The sequence below is a fragment of the Ambystoma mexicanum genome, chromosome 4p (assembly GCF_040938575.1).
Source record: "Ambystoma mexicanum isolate Mex_15411 chromosome 4p, UKY_AmexF1_1, whole genome shotgun sequence".
Taxonomy (NCBI): Eukaryota; Metazoa; Chordata; class Amphibia; order Caudata; family Ambystomatidae; genus Ambystoma; species Ambystoma mexicanum.
Genome location: NC_090927.1, coordinates 980,343,670 through 980,363,720, shown reverse-complemented (window position 1 = coordinate 980,363,720; position 20,051 = coordinate 980,343,670).

Genomic DNA, 20,051 nt, shown 5'->3' with positions numbered 1-20,051 from the left:
CACTCACAAGTGAGCTATCTTCATTGTAATATGCGTACCACAATTGGGCTGTCCGTGGTAATCTGCATGCAGACCGCTTCCTCCTCTGAAGGTGTGGCAGAGTCGGGATGTCATGTAGGGGCCAGGAAGAGCCTGATCCTCCGTAGCTCGCAGCTGAATAAGAATCTTGTGGGCAGTCCCCCGGGCCTAGATACAGGTCTTGGATGCAGCGGGCGGCTAAAGCCTGCAGGTTTTGTTATTGGCTGTATCAATGACAATGCAGGAGGCAGCTGGGTGACACAAGGGGGTAGTCGGCCTGCTGCGGGCAGAAGCGAGCAGCCATCTAGAAAGGGCCTCAAAGTAGTGGGCAGCCAGATGCCATGTGGGGGCCACAGATCATTTTTCCTATGCAAACGGTGCTTCATAAACACATAACCATATGTTCCATGCAGAGATTGCATTCTGCAGTAAACACCCGCACAGTTCATGTTTTCTGCAAAAAATTCATTGAATTCCCCTCACAAATGAGGCATGTGAGCGACTGCTTGCGCGCTTATTCATATCTCCTTGCCGATACAGGCAATTGTAATCTAGGGATCTGGGGCACCATAGAAATTCGTGGAACATGTCTCACATGTTCCAGGTCCAATATAGTTTGGATGTTGGTGTTTGTGAACAGATGACGGCTCATTCTGTAGACCCCAGGGAATCCGAATAAAACAGGCCAGTGGCGACCACACCTGCAGTGTCGGCTTCCTCGACACAGGTTCTCACACTTCACTGCATGCAGTGCGGCCAGGCATGTGAGCCTTGGGCTAACGGGATTTGCGTGCCGTTCACTGCTGCATGTGTTGCGTCTGGAGCGATTTCAGCTGTGTGCACACATGCACTGCGGACACAGCAACGGTAGCCACCATGTCAAGCATCTTGGCAATCATGATGTCACTGATTCTGCAGACTGCGTCTGCCATTTCCTGATGCAGGACAAGCAGGCACGAGCCACAAGAAGCAAGCTGATCCAAGGGGATCAGACAGATGAGACACAGTGCCTGACCCTTATGCGGATACTTCAGTTCGGGGAATCCATGAGAACGGGTCCCACTCACAGAAAAGAGTGGAAAACCCTGTTCCGCCATTATCTTCTGTGTCAGCCTAATCAAGAATGAGGAATTCGAATTACGTTGGATAGTAGAATATCAGAGCGCTGTAGGAGAGACAGTGGCAGGCTGATGCTTGGTTTAGAGAGGGTATGCACTGGCCAGGGTTGGAGAGCATTAAAGGCGAGCTAACGTTTGTTTGGCTCTGTTTCCCACTCTTCCTGCAAAAAGCAGGGGCCAACCCTCCATTTTCACTGAGAATGACTAGAAAACTACTAATTGTTAACAGTTATGATTGCCCCAAACTGCCCCTCTAATCACACACGCACCTGTCAGAATAAGGCACAGACACGTCTGCTCAGTTTGGGGTCCCGGCAGTGAATGAAGCCTTCCGGTCCTTCTTTATTGTAACCCGCATGAGCGAGCCGGAACGAGGCTTAATACGCTCCGTCACATTCCTCCTTTTATTTAAACAAAAACAGAACAACAACATACCAACAGTACAACAACTCAACGTGAGTCAACTCGTGTTACCGGCCAAGCCATCTGGGCATCGGTGTCCATGATATAGTCCTAGAATCGAGCTGGACGCCGCCTCACTTCTCTGCTCGGATATCTCCAGCTGTCGTCATGGGCCGGACGTGGCGGTTCCCTTGATGGAGGGTCTCCATCCCCATCCTGTGCCTCAGTTGTCGGGGTGACATCTGGGTTCTCAGGCTCATTGGCCTTGTGAGTTCTTTCAGGCGGGTTGGCTTTGATCTTTTTGAAGTAGGACACAATACGGGTCACAGTGCCTCGCCCATCTGCTGCAGTTATCATGGAGCCTTTCACATGTGTCACCCCCATGGGTTGAGGTTCGTAAGTGAGGGACATTTCTCCTCAGGATGTCTGTTTCGTATTAGTACTGTGTCCCCTACAGCGATGGCCTTGTCTTGTAGATTTCTCTGACTGCTTTCTTTCTCATTTCTGGCCTGCCGCTCCTGTCGGACACGATCATTGTCAATCACCCCATGTTCTCTTCCCTCCACCTCAGGTATCAGGCCTCTCGGACAACATCTAAACAATGCCCACCCCCAGTGATACCCCCCGTGGACTGGTGTGGGGTTGCCCTGTACTCTCTCAGGAACTCAAACAAGTTCTGGCGTAATTCTCCTCCACCATTTAGTGAAATACAGAATATTTTTTTCAATGTCCGCATGAACCATTCTGCTTCCCCATTTGCTCTTGGCCAGGGAGGTGTTACTCTTTGGTGTCTAATGCCACTGTCCTCGAAGTATTTGGCAAATTGCTGCCCCTAGAACGGTGGGCCATTGTCCGAGCAGAGTCCATATGGGAAACCATGTGTGGCAAAGATATTCTCCAGAGCTAATATAGTATGGTTGCACGCCGTCGACTCCACTAACTCGATCTCTGGGTATCTGGACCATTGTTCCACTACTGCTAGAAAGTACCTCCCCCGTCCTGTGGACCCAAAGTCTGCGTGCACGGTTCTCCATGGCTTCTCACTTCTTTCCATGGATTGTATGGGGGTCCCCTCTCAACTGGCCTGGCAGCTTGGCATGGAATGCATAGGTGCACAAATTCGTCCACACGCATCTCTAGGTCTGTAAACCATACCTTGGCTCTCAGGCATGCTTTAGTTTTTGCCGCACTCTGTGGGCTAGTTCAGCAGGGTTGTTAGTGCCTGGTCGCTAGTTCCAACACCTTTGCCACCAGGGAGCGAGGAATAACGATTTGCTGTCCCCTCAACAGTAGTCTTTCATCAGACATAGAAAGTTCGTTTCGGGCCTTCCACAGTGCCTGCAAGTCTTGTTGTGCCCCCGTCGCTCGTCTGGTGTTGTTGGCTAACACGTCTTTCCACTCCCCGCTGTCCATGGCTGTCTGAATGATCTGAAGCACCTCATCAATTCTCAAAGCTGTCACTATCTCTTGAAGTGATAATGCTACGGGCATGGCCGCTTCCACGACATTACAAACCATTTCTATGCAATCAACCACCTCTGAGTTTTCTTGCGTACGGCCAGCCCCTGGGTGGCGAGATAAGTAATCAGCAGGGTTGTTAGTGCCTGGTCGGTATTGCAGTTTTACCCCATATTCAATCAGAGACAGCATCCACCGCTCAATCCGAGGGGGTGGTTTCGAGGATCCGCCTGCCATAATGGGTATCAGTGGTTTGTGGTCTGTGATAATCACCACAGGTTTCCCCAAGATGTAGAGTCTGAAGTGTTTACACCCCCACAGGGTGGCCAGCGCCTCCCTTTCAATCTGCAAATACCTTCTTTCTGTATCCGATAACACCTTGCTGGCATATGCGATGGGATGCATTAGTCCTTGGGCATCTGCTTGTAGAAGTACCGCGCCCAGTCCTACTGGGCTGACGTCCACCACAATCTCTGATTTCCTCTCGGGATTAAAGTATGCCATTGTTTCCCTGTCCGTTAATGCCGTCTTAATGTCTGTGAACACTTTCTGCTCTCTGGTGGTCCATGCCCAGACAACGTCATTCTTGGTAAGTGCCCTCAGTGGCTCGGACAGAGACGCCAGGTCCCGAATAAATCGGCCACAGTAGTTCACCATACCTCTGAGGGTGTTTCTGGGGTTGCTGCTTCTTGTATGTCTCGCACTTTCTCCGAGTCCGGGGTTATGCCCCCTAGAATTCAATAGATGAACCCAAAGAATTCAATACGGTCCTTGAATAACTCACACTTTTGCTTGTGTAGCGTGAGACCTAGGTTTTTGATTCTGTGAAGTGTCTTTTCCAGTCTTTTCATATGATCCGCTTCAGAGGAGGCAAAGACAAGGATATCGTCGCTCAAGTTGATGATGCCTTTCAGTTCGGCCAGGGCACCATGAATGATATTTTGAAAAACTTATGCTGCTGACGATACACCCAAAACGTAACCTTTTGAACTGTTATAATCCCTCGTGGGTGGTGAAAGTCGTAATATAACGGGACTCTGGGTGTAGCTCCAACTGATGATACCCAGAATGGAGGTCCAATTTGGAGAACATTCTGGCCCCTTGTAGCTCACCTATAATATCGTCCAATGTCAGCGTGAGGTATCTCTCCCATTTGATCGCCACATTGGGCAGTCGCATATCGCACAAATGAGTACGGCCCCGGGCTGTTTTGGTTTCGGTGCCACCACAATTGGGTACACCCATGGGGTGGGGCCTTCTACCCTTTCGATGATGTCCTTATCAACCAATGTCTGTAATTCCTTCTCGACTTGCGCCCTAAGGTGAAATGGTATTCTCCTGTGCTTTAGTGCCGTTGGCCTCACTGACTCGTCGATGTGGAGCTGGATAGGGTCCCCCTTCAGCTTACCCACCCCATGGAAAATGTCTGCATATCGTTCCAGGAGGTGATCAATGTCTGTTTGGTACACTAACAAGGCAAAATGGACAATGTCTAGCACCTCTGAGGCCGCACAGCTCAGTAGTGAATGAAGGCTCACATCAGTGACAAAGAACCTTACCTTTATCGTGTTCTGTCCGTGGGTGACAGCAACTACAAAAACCCCTAGTATGGGTAAAGGCGTGTCTCCCCCAAAGGTGTAGATTCTTGCTTTGGTGTCCTCAAGCCCCGGTGGGCCTGGAATGGCCTCATAATGTTCTGCTGCCAAAACACAGACTGATGTACCTGTGTCAATTAATACTAGGGTTGGGGTGTCCCCGATGTTGATCATGCAGGTAGGTTGCCTCCATTTCCTTGCGCCCGTCGCTATATTGGACATTAAAAATACTTCCTCTTCATCCTCCTCCTCCTCTGCTATGTCTAGCTCCTGTATACCATGTTCTATCGCCACCACATTCTTTGATTTTCTAAGGTCACCACTACCAACTCTCGCTGGGCCCCCGGACGTGGCCACTGGAGTCGCTGCCCTGCACACCCTTGCGTAATGTCCTGGCGTGCTACATCTGCCACATACTCTTGTCTTTGCCGGACACTCGCCCACATGAGGTAGATCATAGCCACATTATTGGCATGAATGTGGGCTGTTGGAGTTTGGAGGACCTTCAGGCCTTTTCTGACTCCACCGTGGCTTAGTAGGGGTGGATCGGCCAATGGCGAAAGCTTCTTCAGTCTTCCCCGGGCGGACAGCTGCATCTATCCGAGCACCCCTGCTCTCCGCCTGCTCATATGCATATCCAATGTCCAGAATTTGCACTAGCATTAAGTCAGGCTCACAGAGGATCTGTCTTCTCAGCTTCCCCGAGCTGCACCCTTGAATAAGTTGGTTGCGTGCTATGCCTTCTCATTCTCCCACCTACATGTGCTTGCCGAATGTCTTAACCTCCCACAGAACTGGTCCAGTGACTCATCCCCCAACTGCTTCTCTGCACACATGACAAACCTGTCATAATCTATGTTCGCCAGAGGTAGGAAATGATTTTTTAGGGCCGTCTTGACAGCCGCATATGTGGTCGCCTGCGAGTTCAAAGATTCAAAAGTCTGGTGCACCTCTGATCCTGCCGAATACAGCATAGTTGCCACCTTTGCGTCATCCTCTGTCTCACCAGTGGCTCTAAAGAATATTTCCAGCTTCTTTACTCATAACAACCATTTTGGGCCAAGCTTGGAAGGGGGCCCTGAAAGGTCAAACTCCGGCATGGGCACCAAAGTACCTTGTTGTCTGTGTGGCACTGGCGCTGGAGCAACTGCAGCATCATCCTGTTCTCCCATGCTTACAGACCGCACGAGCACCCCACTTTAGTGAGTGAGGCTGCAAGTCTGCCCCCTTCTTGAGACGATGCAATCCCCACTCACTTGGCTCTTCTTGGGTAGCACCTTCTGTTGGTGTTCCTCTCACAGGCAGGATGGGCCTCTGATTCTGGTGTCTTCACAGCTGCAAGAATGAAGTGAAATGAGATCTCCAAACTTCATTTAGAAGTCATAAATCACGGCCTTCGGAGGTCTGATAGCCATGAATGTTCCAAAAATCGACTTTCTGTGTATCACGATCGGCGCATGAGCAACCGTCGTGTACAATGTGGCCAAAATGGCGGCCAACTTGCTGCGTGGGAATCTGTACTGTGGAGCGTCTCGGATCACCTTGTTCGACGTTGATAATCCCTTTGAGGATTCCGCCCACCCTCACGTTGCACTTTCCTCGTCGCCAATGTTAGCAGTTATGATTTCCCCAGGCCGCCCCTTGCATCACACACACATCTGTCAGAAGATGGCATGGACACGTCTGCTCAGTTTGGGGTCCTGGCGGCGAATAAAGCCTTCCGGTCCTTCTTTATTGTAACCCACATGCGCAAGCCGGAACGAGGCTTGCGCATGCGTGTAAACATTAATACGCTCTGTAACATACCTGAGGCCTGTATAAATGTGGACATTAAACAGTGTGTATGTTCAACTGCTATGTAAACTATAGTGGTGCTGGCTGTCCATCTCTATTCAGGGCCAGTTAAATGTGATATTCTAGATGCTTGTGGTGCCACTAGGAGGGAGGGCGCCAGGTTGCTACAACTTGAAGACTACGTACCTAATTCAGGGTACGTGCAGAGCTCCTCACTCCGTGTGTATAAGGGCTGCATCTTATGAAATGCATGTGCCATTTACTAAGCTACACTTTTACGGAAACACTCCATGTTTTGCAAAGCTTCCGAGTAGCCCCATGTCAAGCGTGGCACCGTGAGCCAGTCTTGGCTTTTAACCTTACAAGCTGGGACTTGTTGGCTCACACTAACAACGGGAAAAGCGAAACTACAATGGCCAGTAGGAAATGGGAGGGGCAGGACTGGCTCTGCGTGACACGCGTGACACAGGGCAACTTGGCAGCTAGGATTTTTGTTGCAAACTGTTTTGTACACACTACAGAGCACAACAAGGATATGTTCCTGTCTCAGTTCCTTCCACTTTCCGATTTCCTCACCTCTCTCTATAGAAACTTTCTTCTGAGGAGAGCGAAAACAAGGGCGCTCATTAAAGTAAAAACAGATGGTAATTCAGAACACCTCCTGCCATGCCACGCCACACCATAATGCTTTTTGACACCCATGCAACTGGATAACGGCAAGATGCAAGTGGAGATATTGGGCTTCATTCCGAGTCGGCGGTCTGGTAAAAAAGTTTAAAAAAGTACAAAACTTTACTGGACCGCCCGACTACGGTTTTGCCGGTGGGGCACCTGGGTTACCTGCAGCTAAAGACTGGAGGTAACCCAGGTGCCCTACCCGATTAAAAAGGCCTCACTACTGCCACCGGCATTGCCGGTAGCGGTAATGATGGAAAGTCCCCTCATGGAGTGCTATGGGAGTCCATGAATGGGAATTTACAATGTCCCGCCAGCACTTGAGTCCCACCGGCTCCCGAGTGGCGGTAAAAGTAAGTACCAAATGCTGGTATCCTGGTGGCTCTACCACCAGGATACCGGCATACTCCAAATAAGGCCTATTAACTCCCTTTACAATAGCAGCAATGATCCCTAGGGAATTACATCATGTGGTAAGTGCACATATCCTCAATGGAGTCAAATGGGACTCCAAAACGAGGCATAACTCTAAAATGTGGCAAGAATTACTATTACCACATGTGGTAACACTAATTCAGTGTGGTGGTATTTGCAAGTACTGTCAAACTCATAATCAGGCTCCTCAGATATCTTATGCAAATATACACTGGTTGTTTGGGCACAGAGTGAATGGTCATTTATACAGATTTTTCTGGCCTGCCAGTGTCCTGTGCAGAAACAAATGCTCCTTACAATGGGCTGTGTCCCTAGTTTGCTTGTAATGGGCGGTAATACCCCAGAATTACCACCAAACTTGGTTACAATTTCTGCCATTTGGTCCAATGGCATTACCACAGGATCATGAGTGAGTGGTGGTTAAGACGGTGTAAATCCCCATTTTTAGAATCCATGGGGATTTTCAACTGAGGGACTGTGAGCGCTATTACCGCACAGTGAATCCGATGATTTTTGCCATTACAGTAGAGGATTTACCTCCAGCATGCCAGATCTATGTCATCCACTTTACCCCCAAACCTGCAGTACGGCAGTGCAGTAATGCACGATAAAGCCGTGTTAACAGAATTACCGCCACTTTACTGCTGTTTTTACTGCAAGTGTAATATAAATCATTGGTATGCGCTGCATTCGTTTGTTTGCTTAGTTCAAAGGCTCAAGAAACGCGTCCTTAACACTTTTTCTTTCTCCTGAGTCAGTTATAAAATCGGCTCAGGGCAGACCTTCAAGTACTGCCACACACACACACTGACAGAGCCTTTCATATGCATGATGGAATATTTCCAACAAAGTGAGTTACCTTGCAAATCTGTCCTAGCCGAAGTGAGCAACACAAAGCGCCCATTCGAAGATTTGTGTATATCTGAGATGTCTACTATCTTGACACGCAAAACAATAAAGTTGTTTTAAGTCACTAATCAAATGTTTTCAACATCATGAATAACGACGAGGTGGACGTTTGTGACAGAATCTGCATGTCTATCTTTGTTTAGTACACAACTTTTCGTACAGGTCTTAAATCGCTGAAAGTACAGTGGGGTAAACTAGATTCTTCAAATTGTCATCTTGCATTCTGGGACTTATAGTTCACCATTCAGGATGTGAAAATGAAATCACAATGATATTCTTTGGGTGCTCTAAGGATTTACATGTTGTCATGTGGCTTTATTATGCAGTTTGTATTAAACTCTAGAAGACATTATTAATGTAGACCTTGAAATCCAACAATTTGAGCCAAAGTTTGTGATCCTGGTAGCCTTCCCCCCCATTCCCCCCCACCCGCCATCTGTCCGATCAACGTACTACCTTCTTTTTGGTTGCAGCCAGAGTGTACCACTAGTTTATTTTTTCCACTTCCACCACTGAGTCTGGGCCGCCGTATTTATTTGTAATTATGCGCCAAAGTCCATACACACATCATTCCTGGAGCCTTGTGGGTTTTTTTCCGCAAGGAATTACAAAGTCTGCTCATTTCATAAAACGCCTGGCCAGATGCTAAGAGCGGGCTGCATTTAAATGCAGGTCCGCGCCTCTTTCACTGTGTGTAATCCGCTGATTGCTGCAAGCGTTACTTTTCATTAAAAAAAATTTAGAGGCAATTTGGGGAGAAGCCTTCAGAGTGAATGCATCCCCCGCCCCAGCCCCCAAAAGCTCTCCCATTCTCTGGCCGCACTTGATGAGCTCGCCTGGCACAGATCAGGCCTCGCGGGCTCAGGACGGGCCATCCCTTGATCCCGGGCCATTGTCAGGCGAGGGGTTTGGGCCACTCGCGCCGCCAATGGTGGCGAAGTCAGAGCTAATCCCCCCAGGAGGAATCACGGGGGAAGAAAGGCAACAATAACCAAGTCAAGCGGAAAAAATGAAAGAGAAATCTCTATTATCACCGGCCGCATTTCCCAGCAATGTCCCAGTTGTGTGCATTCGTGGGTAGACAGGCAGAGGGGGACCCGGGGTCGGGCAGGGGTGCGAGACTCACACGATGGAGGGAGGTGGGAGATTTCAGAGGGGGTGGGGGAGGGGTCGCTCTTCATGTGCCAGAGCTGCCTTGCATCCGCCTGGACCATTAAATGCAGACTGACTTTAGAGAGAGAAAGAGCGGGAAGGGGGGAGGGGAAGGAGAGAGAGAGGGAGAGAGAGAGAAGAGAGAGAGAGAGAGAGAGAGAGAGAGAGAGAGAGAGAGAGAGAGAGGTGTGTGTGTGCGTCTGCGTGTGCGTGCGCGCGAGCGTTGCAGACAGGGTTGGGAATACAGGATGACCCCATAGACAGGGTGGCTACTGCAGGCACCAGGCATTAGAACTCGGAGGCACTGGGCCTTCTTTGCAAGACCCTCTATAGGGGCGCATGCACAGCCAGGGCAAGAGACACATATACAATATGGAACTGCAACAGATGCATATGGCCTCGATGCACAAAGAGGGATGTAGAAGGTGGTCTGATGAACAGTCAAACACTCCAATGTAACTCTTAAGGAGATGTCCTGATTGTCAAATCTTGAGGCATAAAAGAGAGAAATGAGGCAGAAAATAAAAAGCCAAAATTGGACCTCAGTACGAGTTTGGTGGTAATTCGGTGGTAATTCTGGCAATTGTGTACTTTATAGTTGCAGATTTACCTGCAACATGATGGTGGTGGAAAATCACCCACTTAAAGGTCAAACTTGTAGCACAGCGGTGTGGGTAAAACGGCAGTATTCCGTTGTTCCGTGGAATTACCACCCGTTTTTTCTCGCACCGCTGAACTTGAAATGAGGCCTAATGTCATGTGAGTGAAATGGCTTAACTTTGTGCATGTCAAAGCGTGGCAACAGAAGTAGCCCAGTCCCCTGGTGTCCTGTGGCGATGCAAAGTACTGTATCGAGATGCACGTCCATGCACATTTGGATGTGACCACTGAGTTGCGGTTCTTGTAGCTTTGACTATGTACTTAAAATGCAATCGCACTATTACAGGGATAGTTAGATAAAAGACTTTATGAAGCACTAACCATAGGAGGAATAGTCAGTTTCAGAGTGATTGCCATGCTCCTCACCGCTGGCACATTGAAGAGTGAGACAGAGAACAGATCCCTCCATAAGGAGACACTATATCAAATCCATCAAACATTGTTACTTTACCCTAGGTAAAACAGGTTCAGATATCCTTCCAAAAACACGCCTGGTACTGTTTTTGAGACCTGACCTGCTTTAGCTTGAAGGCCAAGTCTTCATAACTTGGATAGTAATGTTATATCATTTATAATACATGGCAGCCTGCAACGGCTGTATACAAGCCTGGAAATAATCGTCTTGTTACAGGCTGGTTATGACATCACAATTTACCTGTATTAAGAGGTGGGGCAAAGCCTGATTTGCATATGGTCTTTCCTCTTTTGTAATGGCTTGGCAGGCAAAGAAAGATGGTCTGGAGGGTTTCCCGGAGCAAGCCAGAGGTGAACATTTATTTGAAACCTTCAAGCCACCACCTCTTTCCTTTTGCTATACTCACCCAGAATGGGACGGGTATGTCGAGATGTGCTGCCGTGTCTGCTGGGCCTACAGACCCAAGCCACCCATCACTGATGAGACACAACAAGGCCAAAACATGTTTGGGGATGCTTGTGATCTCGTGCAGAAGGGGTGTGACCAAGCATTTCTGGCTGCACTGCCCCTTTGGAGGTGGGACCAAGCCTGATTTGCATATGGTCTTTCCCCCTTTTTTAATGGCTTGGCAGGCAAAGAAAGATAGTCTGGAGGTTTGCCCGTAGCAATGCCAGAGGTTAAGATTAATTTGAAAACTTCCTCCATCACCTCTTTTGTTTTGCTGTAATAAGAAATGATATCACAACTAAAGTGGGTAATCAGTTATTAGCACCATTGGTGCGGGAGCCAGCCAATCAGGAGGCAGGCTGAAACTGCTAATCTAGGCATCCATCCCAAGCTGCCTGATGGCCGTCCCCGCCAGTAACCTTCCTCCCACGACCCAGCAGTAATTTGTCCCCACACCGCCCAATGCCCACTTACCGCATTGCTGTGGCGGCACGCGCCGCCGCAGCAGCTCATGCAGCTTTTGTCCCTGCTCAGTTTGGCCGCCTTGGAAATGGAAGAGGGGCTCGGTACAGAGCCCCAGCTCCCTCTTCCATGGTGGCCATGTTTGTATGGTATTTTCTTTCAGTGAACAGGGCGCTTCAAGTTTAATTTCCATTTAGCCCTGTCCCAGCCCATGGGATGGGTGCTAAAAGCGTTAAGCACCCATTCCAAGAGCTGCAACGGGTGTTAACATCCCGCTGCCCTCGTTAAACATCCCCGCTTCGCTCAGGCCTTTAACTCGGGCCCGGGGCCGTTAACACCCATTACAGCCTTTGGAACGGGTGCTTGACGCTTAATTCCGCTTCAGTTGCAACATCACGACTCCTCCTGCTGGAGCCAACAGAGAGAATTTCTGCTGTCAATGCAGTACTTAATTAAAGCAGTGAAAAGCTTTTGAAATTCTTTGCTCGCAGAGTAGCTTTCTGTGACACATTGCAGCCCTTTATTGACAAGGAACTGTTTATAGGAGAATGTTTAATTTGTGCACTGTAGGAGTTTAACTCCTTTGAGCAAGAATCTGCATGTTATTACTTATTGTAAAGCCCAAAATGAACGTTTCTTTCAATACATTTTATTAAACTGCTTAAACAATTTTTCTGCTACGCAGTGGGAGCTGCATGCTTGCTCTTATAAATCCAAACAAACAGATTCTATACTGATTATATGGATCAGCAAATGCAAGATCTCTTACATTATATTAAGCAAGAGACCAGTTATTAAAGGGGATGACAGTGTTTGGCCATGTATTATAAGAAATGCAATACCCCTACCATACATAAAAAGGATATTGCAAGTCACCCTGGAGTTCTATGACCTTGTAATGGAGCTTGGCTGCACCATTAGATTCTGGTATGATGTTGATAATATGTTGACACACAAATAACGATAAATGATTTAAGATTGAGGAATTTGAATTAGATGACAATAAGATTTTGGCATGAAATGGATATGCAGATTTAGCTACAATGATCAATGAGCTATGTATCCGAATCATATGACAATTAGCAATACACTCATTAATTATGATTTACTGATTGTGGTATCAACTACAAGATTCTGTCAAATTTGACTATGTAAATATTTATTTAATTATTGATTGATATGTGGGAATTTACTTTATTTCTATTCTTTTTATTTTTTATACAAACTGATGTATCAGCATACCTTTATATTTACCGTTTGAAATTACAAAAACGATATGTTACATAGCTGTGTCGAATAATAATAAGAAAAACAAAGAATTGACCTTCTTTAGCTCCAAGACCAACTCTTCATAACTTTGAGTAAGGCAAGGGCCCAGAGACAATTCGCATTGTGAAGCATAAAATAGCTGAGCATAAGGTCTACACAAGCCCTAGGCCGATGGCTAGCGCACAGCACCCTTATTTCAAGTTTGCTTGATTGGCACTGCTAAAGCCAGCTCCTATCTGCATTGCTGATAATTGAATTAATGGGCCTGATCATGAATAAGCTGCTGTCTGTGGGAATCTTAATGCCACCAGATGCCGCTTCTCCTCACTGTATAATTTTTGTTCACTTTGAAGCCGGCGTAGACAATGGCAAAAGCCAAAAGTTTGAATGGCTTTCGGAATCCTGAATCACGCATGCAGACACAGCGCGGCGCAAAGCCTGTGCGACTTCAAGCCGCATCCGGGGCCCGGTGGCATTGAACTGATACCAGATGCCTTGAATGGAGGGGGGGCTGGGGTGGGACAGGGAGACTTTGGGGAAGGCTGCGAGCGTTTACACGCTGACACCTACAATTATCTCAAATAAGGCGCTGATCCCTCTCCTTCTCCTGGCGAAGGAGGCCAAGAGGCATCAGTAGCCCTCAGCAGACAATGCGCAGTGTCAGGCCCTCCTGGGAACCCTTGCATGCACCCCAGAAACAACTTCATTGCCAGCAACATAGACCGTTTGGCCTCTTTCTCTCAGGCTTAGCGTTTACACGCCAGAAATTAATTTGGGGGGATTTCAGGGTTGCTTTTTTTCCCCTGCACCCTGCCCCCAAACGATATTTTCGAGAAAAGAAAAGAAGCATGATTGAAACTTTCCATAGCGAGCAGAGCAACAGAGACCACAACCGTTTGCATATGATGTGTGTGTGGATCGTGGAATGGGTTTTCAGGCTCGTCGTGGGCATTGTTTGCAACTTTTTAACACCTTCCCTGTGATTTCAATTTTTCAAAAGAAGCATGAAATGTCCGTATCATATCATATCATATCCGTGTCGAGGCACAGTTCTGTAGGCTGGGCCTTCCCGTTTTGCTCTTTCTAGGTCAATTTACAGGGTACCTTTATGCACTTGTGCACTTGGCATGCAAGAAATGTATTTGGGGGCGGGGGAGATTTTAGGGCTGCTTTTTTTCCCCTGCGCTCCCGCCCACCCACAAAGATATTTTCGAAAACAGAAGCACGGTTGAAAATGTACACATCGGGCGTCAGAGACAGTAACTTTTGGATATCATGTGTGTGTGGATTTTAGAATATGTTTGCAGGCTCGTCGTGGTTATTGTTTGCAACTTTTTAACACCTTCCCTGTGATTTCAATTTCTCAAAAGAAGCGTTGGGATGGCCGTACCAAGGAAATGTTCTGTAGCCGGATGGACCTTCCCCTTTTGCTCTAGTTGCTAGCTCAATTTACAGGGTGCTTTTATGCACTTGTCCACTTGACATGCCACAATTAATTCATTTGGGGGTGTGTTGCTTTTTTCCCCTGCACCCCGCCCCCAAAAGATATTTTTGAAAATAGAAGCATGATTGAAACTTTACACAGCGAGCATCAAGGACCTCAACTTTTTGGCTATCATGTATGTGGACCCTAGAATGTGATTTCAGGCTCGTCGTGCAACTTTTCAAGACCCTTCCTGTGATTTAAATTTCTCAAAAGCAGAGTTGAGATGGTCCTATCAAGGCAAAGTTCTGCAAGCCGGACAGACCTTCCTGTTTTGCTCTTGCTAGCTTCATTTACAGGGCACCGTTATGCACTTTTGCACCAGAGGCGTGGCCAGAATTGTCAAACAAGTGTGGCCTGAAGATAATGGGCCCACCACAGTGACATTACCATCTGTCAATGCCCACACAGCTCTGCTGAGTGGGCATTTACAGATTTTTGGGTGGGCCTTGCCTGCTTAGGCCCTACCCTGTTTACACAACTGTTTTGCACATTAGTGAAATGCTACGTTTGCACACTGAGATGTGAACTGTGTGTGCTTAGGTTCTGCTTGTCTATGAACTCCACAATCCCAAAGTGGCATCCATGTGCCAACTTCATAGTGAGAATGGTGCACTAAATTAGGCCTGGAATTACGGTCCCCGTCAGCAATCTACCTAAGGTCACCAACCTATTAGTGACACCCTGACACGCCCGCACAACTACAGCTTTCTAAGCAAAATAACGCCTGTAAAATTCATAGTGTTTTTTCAGTTTCAGTCCTGCTAGATTAAGATCAGAGGTTTTCTTTTAAGCAGCTGGTCCCTAATTAAACATGCAGGAAGTGGACTTTAAGCAGTTGGTCGGTCCCTGATCAATCATGCTGTAGGTGGGCTGTGTAGTTGAAGGCTCGCAGAGGCCAGCTGATGCTTCACCAGTAGGACCGGCTTCTAGATGGGTCATGAAGTCTAGACTATTGGGGATTCTACGGCTCTAAACATATTACTTCTTTCCTCCTCCTGTTGCTCGTAACCTGCTGCCCACCCTAATCTTTAGACCACCCCAACTATACGGCTCAGAGTTTGTTTCTGATTGTACGTTTTGGGTGCTCAAACCATCGGAATTGTATGCATTAGTTTAGAAGGAACAAGCTTGGAGCGTAAAGCCGGGTAGGGGTTATTTGGCAATTTATAGTGTCTATAAGAGCAAGAACCGGCTCTGATGGGCTTGAGGTCGCTTCCATTAAGTGTGTGCTGAAGGTGTATGAACAGGGGAAGATTAATCATTCCAGAAATATAGAGGAAGCATCAGATGAACCGAACATGTGATTGCGCCATTGTTAATGGTCAAAGTCAAAAGTTGAATTACTTAGTACACAGTGAGCAGAAAATTGACAAAATTAGGAGTAGCCTAAAACAGGGAGGTAATCTGCGTTAACACTGTAGGGGCACACACGTGGATTACATCATTTGGCATGGCAAGGGTACCTGATGATCGGGGACAGAAAGGTAGTTCTCCGACAGTCAACAATATGCTGTGGGGGGCTGATTTACTGTTGAGAAGGATGCAGAACGAGAGCCTGATGGAGTGGACTTCTCAAGTCCTTGGTATTATTGGAGCTGCAGAACGCGGTGGCATAGGCAGCGGCACCAGCGGCTCGTCTTTGTGATGAGCTCATATTGGCACTGCTGCATGGTCGAGGTAGAGGCTAGCCGTGGAATGGTGCGCAGTGTGCTGTGAAATCATCAAGTAGGGGAAACGCTATTTATATTCCGTGCATGTGTGGAATTTCTCACATAAGAAGGTTTTGAGTTATTTTGTCCAGCTACAAATCTGGAACACCGATGGTGGCCAGAAAATGCAGGTCAATACCATTTTGCAAATGTAGACAGTTTTTGTTCAGACCTTGCTTCAAACTGATGCATCCTCTAGGATGTGGGTCCCCAATGGAGAAAGCATGAAGCATGGAGAAAGCAATGTTCTGGACCATCCATCTTGACTTTGTTGAACAGCCAGCTTACGGACTGACGAGGACTGATGAGGGGCACGTCTATTTAGTTGGTTGTCAGGGATTAGGCTCCATACCATACAGAGTTTTGTATCGAACACCTTTAAGGATTTGTGTTCGGAGTGCAAGTTGAATGCTAGCTATCACCATCAACCTCTCAGTGTCTACAAGAGTTAAGCCTACCGTATGCTGCACAATCTGAACATATACAAGTGACTTGTCTGCATGTACTGCTTTTCATACAACACAGACCTAGTTGTGAAGCATAAGGCTGCATAACAAGAAGCTACAATACTAGGGTGAAACAATATAGACACAATTGGGCTATTCAGGGCATGCTTGGAAGGACATGGGGAGAGCGTATTCAGAGAGCTCCAGACTGGATGTGCAAGAGAGGCATGGAAAGGCAGACCCAGCCTTCATTAATTTGTTGTTGGTGTGGCAGCTGTGCTGCAGTTGCAGGCATATTCCTTTGGGTCTCACATTATATGACCTTCTTAACTGCACCGTTGAGTCCCCAAGACTAAGGCATCTTGCTGAGTTGCCGGATGTTGGAATGGTTCATCAGGGGTTAGGGGTTGTAGCGGATTGGGGCCCAGAGCGGGGGGTGGGATATTAAAGAAAACTAAGCCTGGAACACAGGTGTGCAGAGAGGACAGTGATGGAGGAGGTGGGCATGGATCATAGGGCTTAGGTGGGACCCCCCATCTTTATATATGAAGCAGAATGTATGTATGTTGTATGTTTGTCCGGCTATACAAATCCACACCGTTGAACCCACATCTACCAAAGTGTGCATGGGTTCCTCTTTTGTTTGGGGCAAGATTGTAGTTCATGTTTGGATATGACATGATATGACTTTATAGCGCGCCTCTAAACAATTTTTTCAAGGCACGACGAGGCAAGACAGTGGAACAAAGGGAGGACAAGACACCGATCTTACTAGGCCAAGTGACATTGAGATCACGCAAGTGCAAGGCAGAGGGAAGAGGGAAAGTGCCAAGGGAAGGGGAGGAGGAGCAAGTGCAAAACATATGATCAGAACATTGAAAAAAACAAGTGTGGCCAAGTGTTGATAAGTGCAGGTAGGGGGACTGTGGGGTTGCAGATACAGCCCCAAGTGCAGGGTTGCCAGGAGGAAGTACAGGTGTGCAACTGTGAGGGCGGGCAACTGGGCCCATGGTTCAGAGGGTAGCCAGGTAACCAGTGCAGTATCAGGCAGGAGATCAGTACGGAAGAGGAAGAGAGAAGGCAGAAGCAAATAGGAAAGTATTGAGCTGCTTCCGGAACCGGAGATGGTGCTGCTCAAGTTTCAGAGAAGTAGGGAGGCTGTTCCAGAGGGCGGCCGAAGAGAGAGATCTGCCCCCAACTCATTGCTTGGAAAAGCGACTGACCCTCAAGGAGATGTAGGTGGAGGAGCGAAGAGCACAAGTAGGAAGATACTTCCAAAGAGAAAGCTGGATATATTTTGGTCCCAGGCCCCAGAAGGCCTGTGGACAATGCAAAGGGTCTTGAACTTGATCCTTGCAGCCACTGGGAGCCAATGGAGTGATTTCAGTGCTGGAGAGATATGATCCCTGGGCTTGAGGCCTAGGAAAAGTCTTGCAGTCCTGTTCTGGATGAGTGGCAGAGGGGGGAGAGTAGAGGCGGGCAGATTTAAAAAGAGGCTGTTACAGTAGTCAAGCCTAGAGAGAACCAGAGCTATGGAGACAGTGAGCTCCTGGGGGAAGGAGCGGAAAGGAAGAATACCTCTGAGGAGGTGCAGTTGGTAGTTTGATTTCTTAGAGACGTCGGAAATGTGAGGAGAGAAGGAGAGTGTGGAGTCGAAGATAACCCAGAGGTTCTTAGCCCCATACGTGGGAGCAGGAAGCGGGCCAAGGGAGGCCGGCCAGAGAGTGGCAGGAAAGAGGGGTGCAGGTGTGCCGATGAGGAAGATCTCCATCTTACTGGCATTCAGGCAGAGATCATTGGCGGCGCAACACTCCTGAATGGCAGACAGACAATCCGGGATGAGAGAAGGAGAAGAGGCTGCAGAGATGAGCTTGAAAGAGAGCTGGGCATCATCCACATAGCACTGGAAGTTGGAGCAGAGAGCAGCAATGCGGTGGGGGAGAGGTGCCAGGTATGGGTTGAACACCCATGGAGAAAGGTTAGACCCCTGGGGAACACCATGGGTGGAGAGAGAGATAGAGGAGAGGAAGGGCCCAAGTTGGACCTTGGAAGTTCGGTCAGAGAGGAAAGAAGTCAGCTAGGCCAGAGCCTGATCAGTGATACCCAGGTTATCACAGAGCCAATTGAGCAGGATAGCATGGTTGACCGTGTCAAAGGCAAGAGAGAGACCAAGTAGGATGAGGACAGAAAGGAGGTTACAATCAAGGTTAGAGAGCAGGTCTTCACTGATCTTCAGAAGAGCAGTTTCCATACTTCTGGCTGCTCTGAAGCCAGAATGATGGTCATGGAGACAACCAACAGATTTGGTGTGAAGATTAAGCTGGGAGATGTCCAGCTGTTCCAGGAGTTTGCCCAGGAAAGGAGTGATAGAGATCAGGCAATAATTAGCCGGAACGGAGGGGTCAGCTGAGGGTTTCTTGAGAAGAGGGTACACAAGAGAGTGCTTCAGGGGGAGGGAAAGGTACCAGAGGTGAAAGAATGGTTGCAGAAATCAGCCAAGGCTAGAGCGAGGCTGTCAATATGATCCTTGACAGTTTTGGAAGAACAGGGCAGAACCTATTTAGATGAGGTTTTCATAGATCGGACTTGTCAAGAAACCTCGTCAGGGGAGAAGAGAGGAAAGGCCGAGAAGGGAGGGGGGGGGGCCACAAGGGGGCCGGAAGAAGAGGAGGGAGTGGATGTAGAGGCAGGAGGAGCCGAGAGGGTGGACATGATATCCTGGGGTTTAGAGATGAAGTGAGAAGCCAGGGCAGTACAGAGGGCCTGGGAAGGGACAGGAGAGGTAGAGACTGTGGCAGGATTGGCCAGCTCCTTGAAGATTTTAAAGAGTTCAGCTGAGTTGTTCGATGCTGCAGAAATGCAGTCTTGGATGTGAGCTCTCTTCTTAGTGAGGAAAAAGAGTTGTTATTGCCTTTGGAGCAGGTGGCAGGCCAGTTTGTCAGAGGATGTACAAGATGTCAACCATTTCCTCTCAGCCACCCTACACTTGCATTTAAGGGTGACAAGGTCTGAGTCGTACCAGGAGTTGATCTTGATTTTAGGCTTCATGCGGATCCTCATGACAGGAGCAAGTACATCGAGGCTATCAGAGATAGCGGAGTGGAGCATGAAAAGGGCTGTGTCAGGGTGTGAGTCTGCCAAAGGTGCAAGAAGGTAAGAGAAGGATGCAGGAAAAGCCTCAAATGACACTTGCTTCATGGGTTGAATGACTGAGTAGGAGGGTGGCAGTGTGGGTATGGGCTTGACCTGGGGGGTAGAGAGAGAGAGAGATGAGAGGAGAAAATGGTCACTCCAGGAGAGAGAAGTGGTGAGAGGGTAAGAGAGGGGGAGGTCTGAGGAGATGAGAACATCAAGAGTGTGCCCTGCAGAGTGAGTCGGGCCAGAGGGAAGAATAGAGAGTCACAAAGGTTGCGAAAGAGTCCTGTGGCGGGACAGGAGGCATCCAGGTGGATTTTGAAGTCTCCAAGGAGGAGGAGATGAATGGTTGAGGGCAGGAGGGAGGAAGAGAGGTCCACCCACTCAGAGAGGAAGGAGGTGAGCTGACCAGGTGGCTGGTAGGTGGTAGCCACTGTGAGAGAGTGGCCAGGAGAGAGAGAAAGCC